General features: G+C 33.5%; 1 protein-coding gene and 1 pseudogene across 8 annotated transcripts in view; both read left to right on the forward strand.

Annotated features, from left to right (window-relative positions):
- Positions 1-20238, forward strand: part of PTPRM (protein tyrosine phosphatase receptor type M) — a 936902-nt gene that overhangs the window by 194808 nt on the left and 721856 nt on the right. The window lies entirely within an intron of this gene.
- LOC100926890 lies at positions 7630-9433 on the forward strand (annotated as a pseudogene).

Here is a 20238-nt window from a genome sequence, read left to right on the forward strand (position 1 = left end):
TTCTAATCTTGGCAGCATTGATTTTATTTGTACAAAATCTGTTTAATTTAATGTAATCAAAATTACGCATTTTGCATTTCATAATGTTCTCTACTTATTCTTTGGCTATAAATTCCTTCCTTCTCCACAGATCTGAGAGGTAAATTATGTCTTGTTCTCCTAATTTTTTTTTATACTTTCATCTTTTATGTTTAAATCATGAATCCATTTCAACCTTATCTTGGTATAAGGTGTTAGAAAAGCTTTGCTTTTAAAGCTATAATGAGATATGTTCTTCTATCACCACTCCATCAAGAAAAAAAAAATATAAGAATCCTGCCTTCAAGGAATTTATAGTAGGGGTCATGATAACAATGTGAACCAAATTAAGACAAGGATTAATGTTATATTATTTCATGAGAGTTTTCTTTTACTTTTGGAAATTCCATCTAGACACCTGCAAACAGCCTTTGGAGTTTCATACCGATCCCTGGTCCTTTGCCCTTACTTTTTTTTTTTTTTAGATTAACCATCCTATTGAGATCTCTAGTATTTTCACTCATCTCACTTGACACCTAGTCTAGAACCAGTTATTACCTTGGATAAACAGCACACAAAGGAAATCCTTTACCATCTGCAAAAAGCCTTCCCAATATCCCTTAATGTTAGTGCTTTTTGAGGTTATTTTTATAAATGATAGATGGAAAAAAATACATATCCACATATATCTTGCATGGTACAAATCATCATTTTTATTTGACAGTGAGCATATTGAGGACAGAGACTATTTTTGTCTTTTGTTGGGGGGTAGTATCCCACCATGTAGCCAAGTGCCTGGCAGATAATAAATATTTGTTTTTAGCTGATTATTATTAACTTGGGATTCCTGATATTTTTGGATCAATATTTTATGCACATAAACATAGGATGGGAATATAAACATATATATATATATATATATATATTTTTTACATATACGTATATCTTTGAGAACTGATACTCTATGGATGTACCTTTGTACAATATATGTATGTACCTTTGTACTATATATGTATATGTACAGACTAAATAAATATTATAATATAGTATTTTCACCTTTGTTGTTGTTTGCTTGTTTTTTCTTTGTCATTTTTTTTCATTTTGATCTGATTTTTCTTGTGCAATATGGTAAATATAAAAGCATGTTTAGAGGAATTATACATGTTTAACCTATATTGTATTACATGCTGTCTAGGGAGGATTGGTGGGGAGGGAGGGAGAAAAATTTGGAACACAAGGTTTTGTAAAGGGCAATGTTGAAAACTATCTTTGCTTGTATTTTGAAAAGTAAAAAGCTATTATTATAAAAAATAAATACAACAGAGTGCTTCACCCAGGGAATACAATATATCTTAGCAACCTCCTATAAGTCAGTCATTCTAAACCAGTTTTTTGTTTTGTTTTATTGTTAATTAGTCAAAATCTGTCTTCTTGTAACTTCCCTTTACTGGCCCAACTTCTGCCTCGTGGAGCAATACAGAATAAATCTGCTGCCTTTTCCAAACATGGTTCTATAATTACTTAAAGACTGATATTATGTGTTCATAAAATCTAATATATTAACATTTTAAGTACCCAACTTAAATTTATTTTTCAAAAGTCAAAGTTTTTAGGCCCCTGTATATCACTTACCTTTCCTTTAGATTCACATTACTTTGAATCTCTTAAAATAAGGCACATAGACCAAGAGCATTGCAGGGTTGTGGGTTAACCAGCACTAAGTGCATAGTGAGATTATCTAGCTTTATCTGGACACTATAAAGTTGTGAGTAAAATCTAAGGTTGTGCATTTTATCATCTAGTTCATACTGTTGGCTCATTTTAAACTATTAAATCCCATCTTGTTAGAACAGTGGGCCAAGAACAATAAAAAGAAATCCAAAAGAAAAATAATAAAATAATGACTTGATTCTAATCCAAAAGATATTTATTGCTTACTATGTGCAAATTGTGCTTGGTGTTAGGGATGTAAAACCAAAATAAAATATAGTCCCTGCTCTCCAGGAACATTTTACTGTGGGATGCAACATGTAAACAGATAAATAGAAGTGATTTCAGGAACTTGATTTTATTGTTTAACCCCCTTATTTTATAGAAAAATTTACATGAAAATTTGAGGAAGGAGAGTGTTGACAACTAGATCTTATAAATTTATTTGCTCAAATATGATATGAGGGAGATCTGACTTGACAGTAACTAGTAAAAAAAAATAGGGTTAAGTGGAGCACTTACTCATTGTGGGCCCCAAAGGCAATTGGCTCTCAAGAGAACTATGTAGCTAATACATTTCTAAAAAATATAGCTATTTAATGATACAGGGAACTGCCTTGATACAGTGAAGGCTTCCTTTCAAATGTTTAAGCACAGGCCATCTGTGCCTGGGGTCCCATGAAAAAAAAAATTCCTGAATTGGGAAATTATTCTTTTGCTTTCCTACCTTAAGTTTGTAGGATTCTTTGTAAGTACAAAGAAAAGCCTTGAAAACTTTTTTGAAGGAGAGGGTGAAGATATATTTTTGCACCATGGAGGTCTTACAGATCTGAAAGTCGACTGGCTTTTAGTTGCTTTTCTAAATTCCTTTGTTCTGTGAAAATCATAATTTGTCTTCAGCATTTTTTGTTCTATGGCTGTAAGAATGGGCTCAAATGAGACCACTGGGAATCTAATATGTCCACATAATGAAGATTATGTATGTGTGTGTTTATACGTGTGGTGATTTTTTTTAAAAGATCCACAGCTGTATTTTATAAAGTCTTTTTAGGCAAGTCCAAGAAACTGATCTTTATGGCAAGCTACTGACAACGCCAAGTTTGAAGTTACATTGGAAAGCTGTTTTGTACTTATTGAAGTTGTTATAAACAGTTTAATTGGCCTTTTTTTTCTTCTGAAGAGAAAGAAAGTTAGTGTGTGTGGCCCAACATTGTATAGTTTGGAGAAAGACTAAAAAAGATTTCTTCCGACCTTTTAAAACATGGCATCTTTGGACCAAAGCCAAGCATTGGGAGGGTTTATACTTAAAGAATATTCTGAACAATTGAAGTATATAAAGATTGTTGCTTTCAAATATATTTTGACAGCAATTCTGCTACCTCTTAATTGAAGAGTATGGATTTTGCACAAATATTTTCATATTTCAGGATATGTAGTGTATGACTTGTAGTTTCCATTTATGCCCATTAATTCTTTTAGACATAACCAGTCATGGTACTTTATTAGATTCATTATCTTGTGGAATATATAAATATCAAAATGCTAAAGTTTAGTGAAATGAATATTGACTTAAGAGTTAGAAGCTCCTGGATTAAATCTTGCTCCTATCACTTAAAACTATGTGATAATCTTGGGCAAAGTCCTTAACATCTCTGGATTTTATTTTCCACATGTGTAAAATGGGGGCCAGAGGAAGAAAGAGAATAGGTTCTTTGCTTTCTCATGTCCGTTTGATCTATAAATATGCTTTTTTTCCTAACTTTATCCTCCCTATTTGATGAACCCTAAACCAATTGATATATTTTCTCATTTAAAAAAAAATAAAATAAAAATCAGCTGCTGTTGACATTTTTTTGGTGGGGTAGGAAAGGAGAATATACTTGATTCTAATTTTGTCCCTCTGGTATGTCTAAAGAAATTGCTATTATATCTGAGAAATCTCAAAAGACTTCTTACTTAGATTGAAAGTTACACCTTTAATGAACATTTTAATCTTTTTTAAGGCATGGCTAAATGGCAGTTTGCAAGGATCTGGGGATTTTGAGTGGGCTGAACAATCAATATGTATAATAATCACCTTGGTTACCAAAGGAGTTGGTATGATGATAGGGTGTATAGATAGTATTCTCAAGAATGCTGGAGGCATTGATTTCTGTCCTAATCAGACCTCATCTTGAGTATTGTATTTATTTGATGCCATATTTTAGGAATATCATCATGCTAGTGAGTATCCAAGAAAATAAGATGATGATGGTGGGAGATCTGGACTCAGTTTAAGAACTTCAAAGATTTAACATAAAAAGGGATGGGGGAGCATGGTAATGATCTTCAAGTATTTGAATGCCTGTCATGTGGAAGAAAGATTAGGCTTAATTTTCTTGGCTGCAGCAAATATCACTGTGAGCAGTGGGTAAATGTAGCAAAAACAGATTTAAGGTAGATGTAAAGGGAAAAAACCCCAACAGTTAACAGTGTTTTCCAAGAATAGTCTGGGCTTTTCCATTTCTCTATTACAGGTTGTTGGGAATATTGAAGAGATTAATGATCAGAGAAAAATAGGATGCTAATAATAAGATCCCTTCCAAATCCAAGATTCTATAAATGTATTTTTAAAGTTATTTATTGGCACATTTATAGCACTTGAAATGGCAGTGATTTCTTAATTCTGGGATTTGGGAGCACTTGGTGAGTTAAAAAATAACCCTGTGCAGTTTATATTACAAATAACCTTTTAAGTTGGGACTTAGAATTTATGAAATCTTCTTTTACCATTTCTTTTTTTAATTCCTTAGAACTGATTCTGAGGGTTTATATAAAGATGATCTGTAAATTTCATATTTCTATACTATTTAAGAGTAAGATTCCTTTAATGGTGTAGCAGAAGATGACAAAAAAGAGAAACAGTTTTAAAGTAGCTATTCTTCGTAGATTTGTACCAGTAGGAAATTTTAAGAATCATTTGAGCAGAACAATTAAAAATGAACTTGAGTCTTAGTTCTTTTTGGCATTGTGTAATGGGCTGAGGTTTGAGCTGATGCACTGAGGTCCCAAGTACATGAGGCTAGATAGTAATTGGACTATACTGTATTAATATACATGATTGGATAAAGAATGGTCCCTGCCCACTCTCCATGCAAGTCCTGATGTGTTGTATAGGAAATGACGATTTTGGTGGGTGGAGGCAGAGAGAGAGACAGGAAGAGAAGCTGGGAGAGATTGGGCTGGGTTCGAGACTCCGAGCTGCTGGTTGTGTGGCTGCTGGTAGAGCTAGCTTCTTGACTCAGCTGCACACATTGCTATCGCCGATTCTCTTCCACCTCCGATCCTTCTTCACTGAGAATAAAGACTGACGATTTTCCCCTAACCTGAATTCCTGTCTCGTGGTGATCTTAAAATACACGATCTTCACAGCATTGTGCGGCATTCTAAATAGAATTCAAAGTTATTTTGTCTTACAGCTCCAAAAAATATGTATGATTTGATTATTCAGCTTGTCCTCAATAACAATTAAGATAATTTTTTTCCCCTGTAACTCTGAACAATACAAAACTAAACATAATCGGTCCTTAAAATTTAGACAGACTTCTCTTTTTAGTAAGAAAAACATTAGTTTAAACCAAATTTTGTTCTTACAAATGCTTGTATTGCTATGTTTTGTTTTCAAATTAACTTCATTTAAAAAACCTGTTCTCTTTTTATTCGATCAATACACATTATCCATTCCCTTTCTGTGAGCATATATGCCATGCCTCTGAAATGGGCTTTTTTCCCCTTTTTCTTGTATTTCTTTACCTTCTTTCCCAGCGATCCCCCCATTCACAAAGTTTTAAATTATATTTTCTATGCAGATGACTCCCAGATCTATATATTCATTTTAAATTTCCTGAGCTTCAGTTCTACATTGCTATCAATTTATTGTTTGTTTTTGTCTCATATTGAATATTCATTAAGTACCTCAGTCTTAACATGTCCAAATTATAATTCATTTCCTCAAACATTAATCCTTCTTTTCAACTTCCTAATTATTTTTTTCTTAAGGGTACTATTATCCTTCTACTGAACCAGATCCATGACCTTGGAGTTATTCTTGAATCTTCACTTACCTTCTCACTGCCCATCTCTGATTAGTTGCTAAGCATTGTCACTAATTCCACAGTATATCTTATATCTGTCTCTTTGCCCCCTTATCTCCACTACCCTTTCTTCCAGTTCAAGTATTAATTACCACCTTTGACTTGGATTTTTATAATGGACTCCTAATAGGGTTCCCTTCCCCAGTTTTCTCCCCTTTCCTATCCATTTTTTGTATAATTCTCAAAGTGATGCTCATTTCTTTTTTTTTTTTTATTTATTTAATAGCCTTTTATTTACAGGTTATATGCATGGGTAACTTTACAGCATTAACAATTGTCAAACCTCTTGTTCCAATTTTTCACCTCTTACCCCCCACCCCCTCCCCCAGATGGCAGGATGACCAGTAGATGTTAAATATATTAAAATATAAATTAGATACACAATAAGTATACATGACCAAACCGTTATTTTGCTGTACAAAAAGAATCAGACTCTGAAATATTGTACAACTAGCTTGTGAAGGAAATCAAAAATGCAGGTGGGCATAAATATAGGGATTGGGAGTTCAATGTAATGGTTTTTAGTCATCTCCCAGAGTTCTTTCTCTGGGCATAGGTGGTTCAGTTCATTACAGCTCCATTAGAAATGATTTGGTTGATCTTGTTGCTGAGGATGGCCAGGTCCATCAGAACTGGTCATCATATAGTATTGTTGTTGAAGTATATAATGATCTCCTGGTCCTGCTCATTTCACTCAGCATCAGTTCGTGTAAGTCTCTCCAGGCCTTTCTGAAATCATCCTGTTGGTCATTTCTTACAGAACAGTAATATTCCATAATATTCATATACCACAATTTATTCAGCCATTCTCCAACTTATGGGCATCCATTCAGTTTCCAGTTTCTAGCCACTACAAAAAGGGCTGCCACAAACATTCGTGCACATACAGGTCCCTTTCCCTTCTTTATAATCTCTTTGGGATATAATCCCAGTAGTAACACTGCTGGATCAAAGGGTATGCACAGTTTGATAACTTTTTGAGCATAGTTCCAAACTACTCTCCAGAATGGTTGGATTCGTGATGCTCATTTCTAAAGCATATGTCACTTCCTACATATTTTTTACTTTCCATATTATCATTCTTTATGTAATCTATTCTAGCCATTCTGAGCTCTTTTTGTTCCTAGTACATGACATTATGTCCCCCAGGTCTTTAAATGATAGAATGTATTCTCATCTCACCTGCATTATTTGTAATGTGCCTTTGCTTTAGTGTTACTTCTTTAGTTAATTAGCTTTTATAGGTCTTTCCTGAGTCCATCAGCTATTGCCCTTTCCTCCCTTCTTAATGCTTTGTATGGACATATGTATTCACCTTGTTTCCCCTGATAAAATAGCACCTTCTTGAGATCAAGGACTTTTATATTGTCTTTATTTCCCCAGTTTTATCATCAGGTGCATAATTAATACCTGTTTGTTGATGTTGGGACATAAACACATAATTTTTGCCTGCATATTTCTATTAGCCCATTAAACCATCTCTCTTTGGGGTCATTGCTGACTTCCTAATTGAGAAATCTTACTCCTTATTCTCTTTGACTTTTTTTATGCATTTGACTTTTTTTTAATCACATCTTTCTCCTTTATGTTCCTCACTCTTGAGTTTCTTGATATTGTACTACTTTGGCATTCCTCTGACTACTTTGACCATTCATTTTTCTATCTTCTTTCCTGACTTCTCTTTCTGTCCTCTGAGTCAAGATTTTATAACTTAGGCTCCATAAACTTGTTTAAAATTTGATAGTTGCTTTTAACATCAGCGATTCCCATGGAGGGATTGCAATCTCTGCTTCTTTTGCTTGCTTTCTGACCCCTTGTGAAGCCCAAAATTGTCAAGAGGAGGTCCAGTAAGTTCATTCTACACTAATTAGATATGTCAAGAGCAAGAGACACTGGTGTAAACCAAGAGACAATGACAACAATCATTGAAGATGATTCAATGGCCAGATCTTGATGACCAATATTGACTGCGAAAGAAATAAGAAGATAAATATTACCAGGTAGATTCATAAAGCTTTTGGTGCATGAGATTGAAGACTTAGAAGTGCTCTGGATGTGGAACAAATCTTACTGTACTGAGATTGTTCACAATGTTTCCTCTAAGAATTGGAAAATCATTGTTGAGAGAGAGCGCTAGCTATTAAGATCACCAATTTAAATGCTAGACTGAGGAGCAAAGAAAATGAGTAAAAAGCGTTGCATATTTTTATTGGTTTTAAATAAACAACCTACCAAGAAAAGTGATAATGGACTTCACTATAAGTGACCTTCTTTGTAGTCCTGTGTGTTTTCAGTGCATTTAAAAACATTATGTTGAGAAGAAGTCTTTAGATTTCACCAGATTGAAAAACATGTACATGAAACATAAAAAAGGTTAAAAACGTTTGCTCTAAATATAGATATTTTTCCCAAATTTTTATTTTCAACCTTCTTTTATTTATACTTTAATGATATCTGATCTCATCTTCTAACTCCTTCAGCTGCCATTTCTAGCTAGAAGATTCCCTAATATTTTCAGCCCTAATCACTTAGCTATGAACTTCAGACCCCTACTTCAGATGGTTGATATATGTTTATCCTTTGAATACTCTGTCACCACAAATCTGGCATATTTTTATCTGTCCCTCCAAGAAACTGCAGCATGCTCAGTGGCCACATCTAGAAAAATATCTTGGGAGATGGGCTGAACCAGGCTGGGAATAACTGATGGGCCTCAAACCTAGTAGTGAATTAGGGGATGTCTACCCCAACCATGTGAATACCTCTGCCAGTGAAATGGGTAGATGAGAACAATTTATTCCAATAGCTGTGAAGGCAGCTGAAGCAGACACTTGGAGAGCTTGGTCAGATATCAAAGGCACCAAGGTCATCCAATGCATCCTGGACCATCGCCAGTCTTTTTGATTTTTGTCTTGCCACTGGACTTTGATGATGTATGTTAATAATTCTTTGATTAGTGGTCATGTTTCCAGACCATCTGTCACGAGACATCAGTTAGTGTACATCCAGGAGAAACAAAGCCATTTCAATAGTTTCCTAAGTTAAATATAATTGAGAAGGTAAATCTGATGAAAAATACTTCACAAAGCAGCTTTGTTCTATAGCTCAATAAAAATGTCTTTTGAATTAGCAAACTGATCCAGATATCTTATATTACCATTCACCTAAATTAGGGGAGATATAATTAAGAGTTGATTATATGTGGCTAGTTTAAGATGTATAGAGCACAGTTGCATAAAAATTTGAAGAAATACTTCTAACCCTGTCTTTTAACATTTCCCTTCTCATAAGGCAAATAACAATGAAGTCAGAAACATTTATAGCATAAAAAAGTGTGCCTCTAGCTTACATAGGAGCCCTGTGTGATGCACATTTGTTTGAGAGAGTTTTAGTATGCTGACACTTTGATTACTCCTCACCTAGCATACAATATCAAGGGACTTATTCTGTAACGTTTTTGGCCTTCCCCTTTATCATAATTGTGGAGTGTCACATATTTCTGATGGAGATAGATTTAGAACAATTGTTGATTGGAAGCTCTTGACAAAAAAAAAACCAGGGAATTCGAACAACAGACTGTGCCTTGAAATTCAGCAATGTACATCACTCATCTATCATAATTTAACAAATGGAAAAGATCAAGACAAGCTGCCATCCATCATATCTATTTAACTGCACTCCAGAGTGAATTAGATTGTATTTAACAACTTTTATCTTGCACGATTTACAGACTTGTACAAAGAAAAGCACTTTTTCTCCATCAAGTTATTGGTTTCTGTTTATTGGTTTATGATTTTGAAACCTGTTCAAAAATGTTCTATTCCCAGTAAATATTCTTCAAAGTCTTTATTGTCTATTAATTCTCTCTCTCCTGATATAGTCTTTAATATTTAGAGCAGGTAGCTATATAACAATAAAAATAATACTTTATTAATCTATTGGGATATCATAAGAGTAGTGTATAAAATATTAGATATTTCCATTGAATATATAAATTTTCATATTTAAAATAAGCTTATTTTATTACAGATAATATTCAGCAGATCCTGGTAGATTATATTGTCAATTCTTTCCTGCAACAGCCACACATTAAAAGTGGTTTATAATGAAATATATGTATGTGTATATATGTGCATATGCATGGACATACTTTCACAAAATCATGGTGTGTTATAGTTGGAAGGTTACTTGGAGTTTAGCAAATTAACTTCTGCATTTTACACATAAAGAAATTAGATCTGAGAGAGATTAAATATTTCTCTTAAAAGTCTTGGCTAGTTTGTGATAGAGCAGGAACTGAGTCTAGGTTTTCATATTTCCAGAACCTTGTTCCTTCTAGTTTACCATGGTGTTTCCCCTATCTACAGTATAAAGAATGCCTTAAACTATTGATCCTAAATAGTTTTATTAGTATCACTAAATTTAAAGAAGAAAGGACCTTATTGATCACCTCATCTAATTGCTGCTTTTTTAGGAAGAAGAAAAAGAACAGAAAACTGAGGGCTAAAGAGATGAAGTGACATTAAAATACAGGTCTGACCTCATTCCAAATTTGATATAACAAACTTAGTCTCTTCATGATACCACATTTCTTTTACATTCAAATTACTTTCCTTTTCTCTTGAGAACTAGAGGATAAGGTGAAGGTCATCAAAACTGTACTGCAAATTTCTTCAGAGTAGGGACTTTCTTTTTATCACTTTTCTTTTTATCCCTAGCACTTAGTACAGAACTTATGCTATTTTCAGTGGTGTCTGACTCTTCATGACCCCATTTGGGATTTTTTTTTTGCATAGATATTGGAGTTTTTTGCCTCTTCCTTCTCCAGCTCATTTTACAGATGAGGAAGTTAAGGCAAACTTGCCCAGGGTCACAAGCTAGTAAATGTGTGAAGCCAGATTTGAACTCAGCAGAGCTTTCTGACACCAGATCTGAGAGAACTTGACATGTAGCAGGCTCTCAATAAATGCTAGATAATTGGCTGATCAAAATGAGGAATATTGTTTCTGATTATTCAAGTTGTCCATTTTTTCTTAGTACCAAATTTGCAAAGAGAAGAAGACTTAAGACTATATATTACTTTTTTCTTTATAAATTTGCCTACATATGTATTTCATACCAACTCATTTGTGGCTGCTCAGTTACTGAAAATTTATATATTTTGTCTTTTAGAGTTGATGTGCATGATTATCTTGGATAACTGGATGAAGTACTGGGCTTAGAAGGAAAAAAAGCAAGATAAATGATTATAGATTACCTACAAAAGGAAAGATAATAATCATGTGTATATTCCATTTTCCCTTATTGATGACTTAAAATTGCAGTTTCCATGATAACAGTTCTCAAGTTAGGAAAAGGAATTCAAATTTGTCTTCAGAGACCTTACTAGCTGTGTGACTCTGGCCAGGTAACTTAACCTTTTTCTCAGTTTTCTGATCTACAAAATGGGGTTAGTAATAGCACTTATGTCCCAGAGTTGTTAGGAATATCAAGTAAGATAACTTTAAATCTCTTACCCCCCCCCAAAAAAACCCCAAAACGAAAACAACCAAAAAAACCAAACAAAATAACTCTTAGCCCAATACCTGAATGGAATGAGAGCTATATAAATATCATCATTCTCTTCACAATGATAATAATTAAGCATATATGAATGTTAATCATTATCATTGTGAAAATGATGATGATAATGATGGTGATGCTGGCACAGATATCAAGCAATGGGATTCAAAACCTGTATTTTTATATTAATAATGTAGGATGGATAAACATATACCTCACACTGGAACCAGCTTCAGCAAACTTCGTACCAGAGGTGTTAAATGATAGGGGAAAAGACTAAATTAAGTTTCCTTCCAATTCCTTATCTTGGCCAGCTCTCAGAAGCCCCAACATGGAAAGGCAGAGAGTAAGTAAAGGAAGTAAACCAATGGAGCAATGACAAGTAAACATGGTTTTTACTATATTTTTTAGATCATCAAAAGAGTTAAACTTATTTTAGAGAGTCAGTGGATAGAGTAGAAGTCTTGAAGTCAGCAAGACTCATGCTCATAAATTCAAAATTGAGCAAGTCACTTCCCCCCTTTGCCTCAATTTCCTCATCTGTAAAATGATCTAGAGAAGGAAATAGTAAACCATTCTAGTATTTTGCCAAAAAGCACTAAATGGACTCACTTAAAGTTATACTCAACTAATCAACTAAACAGTGAGTAGCATCAGAAGAAGCAGGTTTGAATCCTACCTTAACATTTGTTAACTGCTTGTGTGAACCTGGGCAAATCATTTAATTTTTCTGGATCTTGGGTCCCTTGTTTATCTCATAAACAGAATAATGTTTATTCACCTGGAAAGCTGAGCTAGATGTATCTAAGACTTTGACACTTGTGAACAATGCAATAATTCCAGTGACTCTGGTATAGAAATACTTCAGATTCTATCTTTACATAAAATATTTGTGTTGGGGGAAAAAAGCACCAACAAACAGCAAAAAAATGGGCCTTTATTTCTTAGTGAATTACTTAGTATCATTTTGCAATTATCATTCAAAGTGACAACTTCTCTTGACAACTAAATTGGTAAGTTATAAAAAATAATTTGAATTTCACAAATACACTAATTCATTAAAGTATTGCAGAAGAATTAGATTAAAAATATGCTCAGAAGATCTAGAATGTGTATTTTACTACATAGTCCTTTTAATCTTTATTTGGGTTAATGACAAGATATCTATTTTTTTAGACTCTCTTCTCCCTCCCCCCCAAGATGTTAACTTTTCTCTGGGTCGCTTTGGTCTGACCTCTTTCTATGTCTTTGTGCAATCCGTATTTCTTAATATTAGGTCACCCCAGCCTTTTCTTGACTATTCTTACTGATGTCAGTATGTGTGAGAGAGGGAACAAGAGACCAGGTGCCAAGTATTATACTTACTTAGGATGTAGAAAAACTGGAGGATAAAGAGCACAAATAAATCATTTCATCTGTAAAATAGAATGTTTTATCTTCCTAAAGATAGGGAGCTTGGCAGGACCTACTGGAAACCTAATAAATATGTTTTAAAACCTTACTAAGACCTTACATTCCTTTATTACCTCATCACACATAAAACTTTGTGAAAAGTGTACAACTAGACCATAAAGATATATATTCCATTCCCACAAAACAAACCTCAGTCATAAAGGTTAAATCTTTGAGCTAGTAAGTGATGGAATGGGGACTGAATCTAGGTCTCCTGATGTCAGCCTTAGTGTTTGACCTATCAAATGAATCTGAAAAAGCTCTGCATCTTAATAGAAGGAACTCCAAGAATAACATTATGACTTGGACAAAATTTGGTAGGTATCTTCTGTTCCACAGGATCATACTAGATATTGAAGAGATAGAGATTTTAGATAAGACATTATCTTTGTCCTCATGGAATTTGCAATTTAATAGGAGAATATGACAGATAAAAGTAAAACAAAGTACAGAAAATACATGAGATGTTAATAAAAGGCTATGTTTAATCATATGGCTGAGAGTAGAATAACATTTCATAGAGGGGGCAATATTTAATATTAGTTTTAAAAGATTTCAATTGAAATGGGGGCAAATCCATATTTCAAATACAGAGCAAAGGAAAACAATGGGATTAAAATTGGAAAGTATAAGATATAAATAGACAGTTTAGAATGATACCATTTTGCTAGAGCATGAAGTATTACTTTCCTTCATGGTACAAATGTAAGAGGAATTTGGGAATATGTCTGTAGCATCAGATAGTGAAGAGTTTTAATCTGAACTTTACTTGGGAATAATTAAAAACTTTTGAAAGGTTTTGAAAAGAAGAGTTCCATGATCAGATCTGGTCATAAGGAAGTAGAATTTGTTAGCAATATGAAAAAAATGGGATTGTTCTTGGTGAAGGAGTGGTTGGAAGGGAAGGAATTGAAAGGAAAAATCTAATAAGCATTATAATATTTCAAATATATGAATAATCCAAAGCAAGAACATTCTTTTTCTTTCTAAATAGAATTTAAAAAAGGGAGTGGGACATGTAGATTTAAATTATGCAGCTAGGTGATAAGGATGTTAAATATTTTCATTATAATATGGGAGGAAATTATATACATTTAGTTTTATTGCTTCTTGATAAAATTTTCCCCCTTTATGTTGATATTCATACAGTGGGTGGGGGAGGGAGAGCAATAAGGAGATACTACCATGACATTGTCAGTTTCTTTTGAAAATAAAATCTGAAGTAACATCAGAAAAAAAAAAAGTGTCTTCTTTAAAGGTTGAATCTTTCAAAACTAATTAGAATAAACTGGAAAGTTTAAATCACTGTACTAACTTGTATTTGGTGTTCATCTGTAAATTTTGTATTCATCTGTCTATAGTATTATTATTTCACTCTGTTTGACAAGTCCCCTGTCCTGTGCCTATCTGACAGATCAGGTTTGCACATCAATTTTTACGCAGATTTCTTGACATTACTTTGCCAAAGTACCTTATCCATGATCTAGAATGATCCATTTGTTGGGTGGGATTGTTGTCCTAGTGGACTTTACTCTGTGATCACTATTTCAACAGTAACAACAAAAACAGGAAGACAAGGACCTGATTGGCAATATTTTTTTTCCACGTCCATATCTATTTTCACCTGACTTTTCATAAGCAACCAGATACACGATCTATGATGTGGGGTGATCAAAAAATGATGGCAGACACCAAAAAGTTGGGGTTCAGTCATGTCAAGAGTTCACAATGGTATTTGGAAAAAAACAATGGAAAAAGGTAGATTTATTTGGGAAATAGGTTATAGACAAAATGAAGGGATGTAATAGACAACAGGAATGGTAAATATAAAATAGAGTTGGGAGAGCATATGAAAGACAGTGGAACTCTCAATTACCCAGTAGAAAGGGAGCACCCTATGAGGTTGGAGCTTGTCCTTAGCTGATAGTTTAAATCCTGAAAGGGACTTAGCATCCTAAAAGAGTTAGGTGTAAAGAGGAGAAGTGGGGTTAGGAAGCAGGGTGGAGTTAGGGGAGATACTACACGGCATGGAGGAGGGGGAAGGGAAAAGCAGAGTGCTGTGGCTGACTAACCAAAAGAAGGTAGCCAACTTTCTCTCTTTTTATTCCTCACCTTCCATTGCTGTATCATCAGCGTCATCTGGCCGGTTTTTATTCTGTCCACTGAATACCTAAATAACATTCCTACCATTTTGCCTTTACTAATGTGTCCCATTGTCTGGACTGTTTTCCCTTCTGCCTGTTAAAATTCTAGCTATTCTTTAAGTCTCAGGTTGACTTGTACTTTATCCTTTTAGGACTCTCAATTCTCATATCCCTTTTTCTTTCTGTTCCATACCCTTAGATAAGGAACATTTATTTCTGTTATTGATAACAAAGAACAATAATTTTAAATTTTGTTTCTTATTATGCTTTTTAGTTTTATATCATATTTATGTAGAGATATCAATCCCTTTGTCTGTTTCCCTTATAACATTCCCTTATAACAAGGATTTGTAAAGAAATAAGAAGAACAGCAATTCAAATAAACTAATCTATCAATTCTCTCTGATGGAACATTCATTATTCCTTACTAGTGGTTTGTTACCTCTGCAGCAAAATAAGGGAAATCCATTGTTAGTTCTTCTTGAAGACCATATTTGGTTATCAGTAACTACAAGAACATGCAATTTCACCTTGGAGTAGTGGTTTACTTGTTTTCAGTCATGTCTGATTCATCTAACTCTTTGTAACCTAGTTTGGTGTTTTGGGTGTTTTTGTTTTTTTTTTTTTTTTTTGGCAAAGATACTAGAGTGATTTACCAATTTCTTCTCTAGCTCATCTTATAGATGAGGAAACTGAGGCAAACAGACTGAAGTGGTTTGTCCAGGAACATTCATGTAGTTAAATGTCTGAGGCTGTATTTGAACTCAGGCTGAATTTGAATCTTCCAGATTTCAGATCCAGAACTGTACCCATTGCGCCACTTCTTAATGTATTTATTTTCATGGGCTCTCTGTAATCTACGATAATCCCTTATATTTGTAAAATATATTTTTATTAATTGAAACCTTGTGAAAGCAATTCTACCAGTTCTACACAATACTATATATATATGACCATTTATCACATTATAATGAAAAATAATTAAATACTTTATATAATTAATATATTTAATGTAATTTGTAATTTATGTAATTATATATTCATGTTAATTATATGTTATATATAATGCTAATTTTAACTCCAAAGCATTTTAATAATAATAATCATTATTATTATTATAATTATTAGCATGAGTTAAAATATAGAACTTCAAAGTTTTCAAAACATCTTGCTAGCATTATCTCATTTGATTTTCACAGAATATCCCTGTGAGATAGGTGCTATCATTATCACCATCTTACAGATGAGGAAACTGAGTCTGAGAGAAGTGAATAACTCTGACTTGCACAGGTTTATAAAGCTAGTCAGTGTCTGAAATAGGATTTGAACTCAGGTCTTCTTAACTCCATCTAGAACTTTATTCACTGCGCCTTTAAGATTAAGATCTGAAATCTTAAGAAAAAATCTATGCTCAATAAATAGCATCTCTTCTGATTGAGAAAATTATGCAGTTTCATCTTACAGAGCATTTGGTTCTGAAAGGAAATATGAATTCTTTTTAGTACAAATAAGGGAGCCTCACTAGCACCACCTGAACACATTCAGAGGAAATCAGTTTCTTTGTCTTGGAATTGCTTTCATTACTTTGGCAAGGTGGAAAACTTATTACAAGTCCCAGTGGAAGAAGGTCTCAAAAAGGGAAATTCCTGCCTGCTTGAATGTTTGCCTTGCTGGTTATTTATATTTTTCAAGTGCCATTGTTATGCTGATATACTATTGTCTGCTATATCCCAGTTTTAGAAATGACATATTCTATTTCGAAGGAATCCTCTGATGATCATTTCATTAAAAATCATTTGCAGGGTTTGCTAGATAATGAAAGAAAAATTGCTTCTGGAGTTTCGAGGTTGGGGGAAGGAGTTGTCTGAAAATACATAAAATGAAATAAATGTGGACCACAATGGAGCATAAGTCCTGGGAATAAAAGGATATTGTACAATGAGTGTATGTAAACAAAATGCAGCATTCATGAAGCATGAGGGTTAAGCATTCCTGACTGGGCTATCTGAGAATGTTTCTAGGATAGAGAGGTAGTATGTGGAAAGGAATCTCATTTGTGGTTTACATTTATACTAATCTACTACAAGTTACTGTGCAAACTAAAGGAAAGACTTTCTTCTCAGTTACGGTGAAAGAAAAATATTATGTACAAAAAAGTATGATAAAATTATCAGATGGGTCATCAGTTACATTTTTAGTATTGGCTAACTAGTATTTTGGGCCTAGTAATATTTTCTTCTGAAAGCTTGAAAGTCATTACATTACTTTTCATTCACATATCTTTTGTGAAGGTCTGCTTATGTTTTCATTCTATTAATCCTTAATAAGAATATTAATTTTACTCTCTGCAGCAAAATTGCTTCTGGACACTGTGCAGGAATTCAATGGATGCTTACCATCCCCTGCCTTTGAAGAGCCTACTGGCTAGCCATAACACTTTCATAGTCCCCAAAACATTAAATGATCATTTCTGAAATTGCTTCTTTCTTTTTTCTTCCTAGCCAGGAGCACATAGTCTTGACATGGAAAGTAGCTAAATACAATAGGACCCCCTCCCACACACACACACTTATATCCTAAAGTAAAAAAATAGCAGTAAACTAAAGTAATAATGGTATTTATTATTATTTACACCCAGCTTAAAGGCATGCTGGACTGAACAGGTTTAACTAGCCAAAGAAGTATTCAAACTCAATTACCAAATATTGTCTTTCTTGACCTATTTTCTCATCTGGTGGATAACAATAATTCACATTTATATAGTATTTTACAATTTAAAAATCACTAACTTCTTTGAAACATAATTATTATCTATGTTATATAGATGAAGAAACAGAAGCTTGAATTATCTATGTTATATAGATGAAGAAACAGAAGCTTGAAGAATCACTTGCCCAAGGTCACTTTTAAGTATTGGAGATTGGATTTGAATTCAAGTCTTCTGCTTTTCAAGTTTTATATGTTTTGTCCTACCAATGATTATTTTTTATCATCTTAATTTTTTGATGTCTTTTATTTATGTATCACATTTGTTTCTGAACACATCCCATCCTTCCGTCCTAATAAGGAATTATTTCAAAGATTTTAAAAAAGGGAAAAAATTTCATTAAAATCAACCTGCACATTGACTCTGTGACAGCATATACAACACTTCATACCTATTTCCTCCCAACTCTTGCCATGCAAGCAAAAAAAGAGAGAGAGAGAGAGAGATGTTAATTTCTTAATTTTTTCCTGAGGCTTTTGTTGTAATTCATTCCTTTGAGTCCAATCCCATTCTGTTATCTAATTAGTTACTTAGACAAAGATACTAGAGTGGTTTGTCATGTCCTTCTCCAACTCATCTTCCAGCTTGTGGAAACTGAAGTAAATAGGGTGAAGTGACTACCCCAAGGTCACACAACTAGTCAGCATCTAAGGCTGGATTCAAAGTTATGAAGATGTCGTCCTAATTATAAGCCTAGTGGTCTACCTCCTATCACCCAGCTGTTTCCCAGGTGTCCCAGTTCAGTATCAGGAAAAAAACAAGTTATAGACTAACTGCTTCAGTATCAGAACGGAGGAGATGTAATGATATTTAGCACTGATATTTCTTTGCTTCCACACTAAATTAGTTACTAAAAAGTAACTAATTTGATTTATTTTTAAAATCTGAAGAGTTAGAGGAGTCAGGCATGTATTAAATATATTTTAGTACCAGGTCCCATTTATCCTAACACTTTAAAAAGTGTTTAAAAAGTCTTGAAGTAACCCAGGGCTCTTGAAGAGCTCTGATGTATGGGTTTAACAGTGGACTATGTTGCATGAAGACAAGATCAGTGGTTAGGTTTATCGCTTAGGAAAGTCATTTGATTTGGGTTTTAAGATTGAAGTATACTTTTTGTTTTAGTTTATTATTCTTGATTTTGGGGGGTCTCTGTGTTCTTTCATATGATTCATATGGAAATGTTTTGCATGACTACATGTGTATAATCTATATCTAATTGCTTGCCTTCTCAGAGAGGGGAGAGTGAGGGAAGGAGAAAATTTGGACTTAATTTTTTTTAAAGTTAAAGTTAAAAAATTTTGTTTTTATGTAATTGAGAAAAAAATAAATGAAAAAGAAAATGTCTCAGGAAAAAGTGCAAATTAAAATGTCTTACCAATTTGAGCCACTCAAAATTGGAACAGGTTACCTTGGGAATGCCTTTGACTATCCCACTCCCTAATTGAAGATCTTCAAATTAAGGCTAGATGACCATTTATCCTCCAAAGGATTTTTTTAAATTAAAGTATGGCTTGAAATAAATGGCCACTGTGATTCTTTCAATTGTGAAAGTGTGATTTTTGTGATCAAATATAAAACCTTAAGTACTGTTAAGCCTTAATAGGAAATTGGAGAGTTATAATTAGGATTTCATCATATGAATTAGGCATACAGAAGCTATAGAAAGAAGCAGACATTTCTTTGATTCCCAATGTAATTGCTGTTTCATATATTTGACTTTTGGGGTAGACTATAACTTTCTATTAATTTTGGTGTTCAATAGTAATAAATAGTAATTAAAATTAACTATGTGTAGACTAGAACTTAAACATCTTTTTGTAAAAAAAAGAAATAGAACCTGTGAGTAGTGTTATGAAAGAAACCTCAAATATGATCCTTATTAATCCTAGTCAACAAATGATTGTGCAGACTAGATAAGGACTGAACAAAAGAGGATTTCAATGTACCATCAGCCTAACAGCACCTGCATGACTGGAACCACATATTATTGAAGTATTAAAAAAGATAGACTTAAAAAAGTAATGGGATCGAGACAATGTGCACACTTTCTCATTACACAACAAATTGTTCCTGGCCCATTTAAGTAGTGTTCTACAGATTGCAAAATAAAGGATGTCAGTGCCCTATTCTCTTTCAAATGGTTTTTGACATTACACAAATAAGCTAAGGACATATAGTCATTCATGTACCCATTAGGTATATGTGCTTTCATTTAAAACTGTAAACTGCTCTATACAGAATTGTTTACTATTCTCTGGAAAAACAGATGAAGAGAGCCCTTGGAGGCCAACAAAATACTGCTTTTGTTGTTTACTTACAACAAGGAATGCATTCTAAATATCAGGAGTTCTCATCCCAGCTTTTAATGTGTTCTTATCTGTTAGGCTGTGTGAGTATTCAGTAACAACTGCAAAACTCATCAAACAAATGGAAAAGATTACCCATGAAATCA

Source organism: Sarcophilus harrisii, chromosome 1 (genome assembly GCF_902635505.1).
Source record: "Sarcophilus harrisii chromosome 1, mSarHar1.11, whole genome shotgun sequence".
Lineage (NCBI taxonomy): Eukaryota > Metazoa > Chordata > Mammalia > Dasyuromorphia > Dasyuridae > Sarcophilus > Sarcophilus harrisii.